This window comes from Erithacus rubecula, assembly GCF_903797595.1.
Source record: "Erithacus rubecula genome assembly, chromosome: 15".
Lineage (NCBI taxonomy): Eukaryota > Metazoa > Chordata > Aves > Passeriformes > Muscicapidae > Erithacus > Erithacus rubecula.
The window spans coordinates 18,522,835-18,528,834 of NC_136667.1; positions in this window are offsets into that span (position 1 = coordinate 18,522,835).

Consider the following 6,000-nt stretch of genomic DNA (forward strand, 5'->3'; position numbering starts at 1 on the left):
TGGAGTGCAACCAAGGGAACATCAGCCAGGACAGAACAAACAAACATCCCAGTTTGGGCTTCCTTCCTTCCTTCAAATAACAAAAAAACAAAAAAAAAAAAACAAAAAAAAAAAAACAAAAAAAAAAAAAAAAAAAAAACAAAAAAAAAAAAAAAAAAACAAAAAAACCAACAAAAAAAAAAAAAACCACCAGAGAGAGATATGTAACTCAATTAAACTTACAAAGACTGAAACAAATAATCATTTGTGTTTCCAGGGGGGCATGGTGCAGTTTGGAGGTGAAATCCTGGTGGGAAAAGTTGTTTTCATCTTTCTGTTTCATTCCAGCAGCAAAGGTTGGTCAGGACCTGGAGCTCCAGTTCTTGTACCACCACGTTGGGTTGGGTGGTTTAACATAGATTTGTTTTTATTTCGAGGGAAAATCCATCCATTACAGAAGTGACTTTTTGTGAGGACTGTGGACAGCTCTCTCCACACCCAGCAGCAGCAATCGGTTAGTTTTGAATATTGACACCATGTTAAAACACTTAAGAAACTGGACACGCCTCTGTGAAATCACATTTAAAAAGGAACGTACTGGAAAAGATGGTAAAAGCCCAATTACCCAGGGAAAAAAAAAACAAAAAAAACCAAACAGAATCAACCCAAACAGTTTTCCCCTGATTTTTACACGGGTTTTGTTGGATCATTCATTTCAGGCAGGGCTGAGGTGGGTCATTCATTAAACTGTTCCCACCCCACAGTGAGCTTTTCCTCTGAGCTTTTTCACAAACCATTTCCAGGAACATCCCCTTGGCTCAGCCACCCTCGATTCCTGCTGCTCTTGTGGAAATTGCCACAAGATTTCCTGGAAAACATGAATTCCTTGTCCTAACCTTGTCCAGGAACGTGCAGAGACAAACCTGGGTGTGCCCTGCACGTCACCCAGAGCTCTGCCTGACATCAGCACCTCCAAAAAACCCAGAGTGGGAGTCCAGGGTGTTCCCCTGGCTTCCCTGGATGCCTCTAGACCCCCCTGGCAGCGGTCTCAGAGACCCTGGCAAGGTGCCCAGGGGTCCCAGGGACTGGATTTAAGCCCCTGAGAAAAATTACCATAATTGCAGGAAGAATTACAAATCACAAAAAAATAAGCAGAGTATAAATTAGATGTTTAGAAGCTAGAAAAGTGAATTTTTAGAAATGTTTATATTAGGGGTTTGAAGATAATATGGAGGATTTTGGGTGTGGTATGTCTTTTGTTTCTTCTTCAGGCTGGCATTACCGGATTGGTCTGGGACAGATTTGGACAGTGCAATAAAATTGTTATGTATTGGTAAGTAATTGTAAATATTAGGTACATAATTTATAGTATAACAGATAAGTCCTGCCCCAAGGGCAGGGCAGTGTGCCTTGGATCTCTAGCTGAACAGACTAGTGTTAGCTAGAGAAAGAATTTCATAGATAAGAAACAATAAACAACCTTGGAAACCTCAGACAACAGCCTCCTGAATCTTCTTTTTTGGGAAAACCTGTATTTCCAACCACCTGCATGTCCTGCAGTGGGGGTCTCAGGCTCAGGAGACCCCACAGGGCAGGGAAGGGGATGGATTTCTTGCAGGGCCATGGGTAGGATGCACCTGTGGAATCCAGAGTGGTTTTTGTCTGGAGCCCCATGGTGTGGGACAGCTGGCAGAGCCTTTCCCAGGCCAGGGCTAATTCCCTGTCCCCTGCTGGATGTGGGATCTCATCCCCAGCACCCCCTGGAGAAAGGAAGAGCATTGTGTGGGCTGCTGCTTTTTTTAAAGCTGTTTGTGACCCCGGGAGCAGTGTGAGTGAGGAAGGAGGGGACGAGGGGGAGGGCAGAAAATTCCCAGATCCAGCTGTCCCTGGGAAATCCCCAGAAAGTTCCCAGGCACTTTTCTTTCCCAGCACTTGTGTTCCTACATGCTGAGGGCGAGCAGCAGGTGCATCCCAGAGCTCTGGGCTCCTGGGGGACATGTGGGGCTCCTCCAAGAGGGTCCCAGCACTGCCTGACCCTGTCCCATGGGGTGCTGTGGGGCACAGGAGGGACCACAAACCCCAGTGAGCTCCAGAGAGCACCAAATGGGGCACAGGAGGGACCACAAACCCCAGTGAGCTCCAGAGAGCACCAAATGGGGCACAGGAGGGACCACAAACTCCAGTGAGTTCCAGAGAGCACCAAATGGGGCACAGGAGGGATCACAAACTCCAGTGAGTTCCAGAGAGCACCAAATGCACAGGAGGGACCACAAACTCCAGTGAGTTCCAGAGAGCACCAAATGGGGCACAGGAGGGATCACAAACCCCAGTTGTTCCACACCCCGAGGAGAAACAACCCGGTGAGCACAACCCACAGTAGTGCTGCTGCACTGCCCATCCCATAGCAGGGGGATCCCCCACCCCAGAGCCCCCCAGGGCTCCAGCCCAACCCAAGCACGGTTTGATGCCGTTCTCTCGCATCCATCCCTCCCGTGGGGGAGTCGCTGCTCGCCCAGGAGGGAGCGAGGGACACGGAGGATGCTCGTGGCACCCGCGGATCCTCCCGGGAGCACGGTCGCCCCCGGGAAGGACCCGCGACAAATTCTCACGAAAGCCGGGATGCCTGTGCCGTGAGCTCACCCAGTGACTGACTGGTTTGTGTCCCGCGGGAGCTGCACCGAGGTTTTGGGAAGCAGCAGAGCCCCGAGAGGTCTTCTGCCCGCTCCAGGCGCCGCCCCCATGACAAACGCTGGGAAATCGGGACCCGCGGTGGCACCAGCGCGTCCCCTCGCTGCGATACAGCGACAGGAGCGACTGCTCTGGCAGGGCTGGGAAGCTGCAAAGACTCGCAATACCTGGGTTTTGGGAAATCAGGCATGGGAATTCCGGCACAGCACTGCGGAGCTTCTCCCGGTGCTTCGCTGGAGTGGTTTGTGTGCACGGGGAGCGGGGGGGCACCGCTGGGACCTCACCCTGCCCCGTTCCCAAACCTGCGAGACACACCTGAGACCTCACCCTGCCCCATTCCCAAACCTGGGACACACACCTGAGACCTCATCCTGCCCCATTCCCAAACCTGGGACACACACCTGAGACCTCATCCTGCCCCATTCCCAAACCTGCGAGACACACCTGAGACCTCACCCTGCCCCATTCCCAAACCTGGGACACTCACCTGAGACCTCACCCTGCCCCATTCCCAAACCTGCGAGACACACCTGAGACCTCACCCTGCCCCATTCCCAAACCTGCGACACACACCTGAGACCTCATCCTGCCCCATTCCCAAACCTGGGACACACACCTGAGACCTCACCCTGCCCCGTTCCCCAACCTGCGAGACACATCTGAGACCTCATCCTGCCCCATTCCCAAACTGGGGTCATTTCTGACACCTGCCCCATTCCCAACCCAGGGAGGCACCAACACGTTTAAGCACAGAGCAGGATGTCCCTAGGGATGCTCCAGGCCAGGTTGGACAGGGCTTGGAGGAACCCGGAACAGTGGAAGTGTCCCTGCCCATGGCAGGGATTTGGAACAGGATGAGCTTTAGGGTCTCTTCTGACCCAAACGGTTCTGGGATTCTCTGTGTGAGAATTCAGTGATGGGAACAGGGATGGGGATGGGGACAGTGATGGGAATAGTGACAGGGACAGTGACGGGGTCAGGGATGGGAACAGTGATGGGAATAGTGACAGGGACAGTGACGGGGTCAGGGATGGGGACTGTAACAGTGACAGGGCTGGGGACAGTGACAGGGGACAGGACAATAACAGTGACAGTAACAAGGACAGTGACAGTGGCAGGATTGGGAACAGGGACAGTGACAGTGACAGAGTTTGGGAGCAGTGACAGTGACTGACGGTGACAGTGACAGGGCCGATGATAGTGATAGTGACAGGGACAGTTACAGAGGACAGGACAGTGACGGTGACAGTGACAGTGACAGTGACAGTGCCAGGAACAGGACAGTGACAGAGTCGGGAGCAGTGGCAGTGACAGTGACAGTGACTGACGGTGACAGTGACAGGGCCGGTGATAGTGATAGTGACAGTGACAGGGACAGTGACAGTGCCGGGAACAGGACAGTGAGAGCGACAGTGACTGACGGGGACAGTGACAGTGACACGGCCGCCGCAGCGCCGCTGCCCTCGCTGTCCGTCAGTCCTCCTGCCCGCCAGGGGGCAGCACTGCAGCACGGCTCTGCGGCCCAGCCCTCACCGCTGGCGCTCCCGCACCGCCCGCGCCCGCTCCATCCGCCCCTTCCCCTATCTCTGTGCCGCCTGCAGCGCTCCACTCCGCAGCCTCCCGGAGCGGAGCCGCGGCTCCTCCCGGGGCGGCCCCGTCCCGGTTCAGGTCCCGTTTACTGCCTGTCCCATCCCTCCCCGGCTCCATGGTTTGCGGGCGCTCTGCCCCACGCGTCTCTATGGCGGCGTTGGCCCCGCCCCGGGGCGGCCTGAGGCGGCCCCGCTCCCGGCCCCGCTCCCGGCCCGGCCCCGCCGCCGCCCGCGGGCTCTGGGGCCCGGCAGTGCTGCTCCGAGGCACCGGGGGCCAGGGAGCCGCCGAGGTGGGTCAGGGACCGCTCGTCTTGCTCGCGGGGCTCGGCAAGGGACCCGTTTGTAACGTAGCTTTTCTTCCTTGTTTTTTGCCTCTTTAAAGGGTCGCCGAGACGCCGGTTCCGTCGGGCAGCAGCGGCTGATGTGGGGAAGCTGCGAGCGGCGTTTTGGGCCTGGTGGGCGCCGGGAGCCGGAGGAGGAGGAAGGAGCGGCGAAGAGCCCGGAGCAGCAGCGGGGAAGCTGCGGAATTCCCTCCGGTACGGCCCGTGCGGATCGGGCATTGCCCCGAGCCCTCCGTGATCCCTGAGCCCTCCGTGATCCTCATCACCCCAAACCCTCTGTGATCCCCTCATCACCCCAGACCCTCCATGATCCTCTCATCACCCCAAACCCCTCATCACCCCAAACTCTCTGTGATCCCCTCATCACCCCAATCCCCTCATCACCCCAAACCCTCCATGATCCCCTCATCACCCCAAATCCTCTGTGATCCACTCATCACCTCAAACCATCTGTGATCCCCTCATCACCCCAATCCCCTCATCACCCCAAACCCTCCATGATCCCCTCATCACCCCAATCCCACTCGCAGCCTCTCTCCACATCCCCCCCCACTCCACCCCGTGCTCCAGGTCCCAGGTCCAGCCAGGCCCAGGGCACACGGGCATTGCCATCCCATCAGAAGGGAATGAAAGGCTGCACTCGTGGGCACAGCTGTTGTTCTTCACTCCTGGAAAAACACAACTCCTCCCTGCCTGGGAGAGCTGCCTGCCTGCTCCTTGCCCGGGCAGGACCCAGGGCACCATGTGATTTAGCATTTGGAGTTTATTGCAGTAACTCCTCTGGGGGGGATTCTACCATCAGGGCTGACTGCTTTGCTGGAAAAAAAATCAGAATTGGAACTTGTTTCTGTTGTGCTGTGTGGCCTGGAAAGGCTTTGCTTGGCAAACAGGAGGCTGGAATAAGGTTCTGGGAGTGAGGCTTGCGATCAGGTGGTCAGTGTGAAATGTGGGGTGTGCAGATAATTCCCTTTGCTTCCAGGAAAATGAAGTGGCTGTGAAGCTGGCAGTGCCTGGGATGTCTTTATTAGCTCCATAATTTCATTGAAATCCCATGTGGGGAAGGGCTGGAAGGGGAATCTGGTTCCTGACAGCTGAGATCTGATGGAGTTGTCTGCAGGGTGAGGGCAGGAGCTCAGCTGGGAACAGCCAGTCTGCTTTTTGTCTCTGTGGTAATTAATTGTAATTAACTGAGTCAGCTCAGGCTGTTCAACTGTGCCTGTGTCCTGTCCAAGAGGTGCTGCCATCCTGGGGGATCTGGTTTGTCACCTGGCCTTGTGCTCTTGGCTCCTCTGGCAGAGCCCTCAGGGCAGCTCAGCCTTTGCAGAGTTCCTCTTTTTCTTGGTGTTCCTTCACTGCAGGGAGAACTGTCAGCTTAAAGGGTCCCAGAGGATCAAAACCCAAAT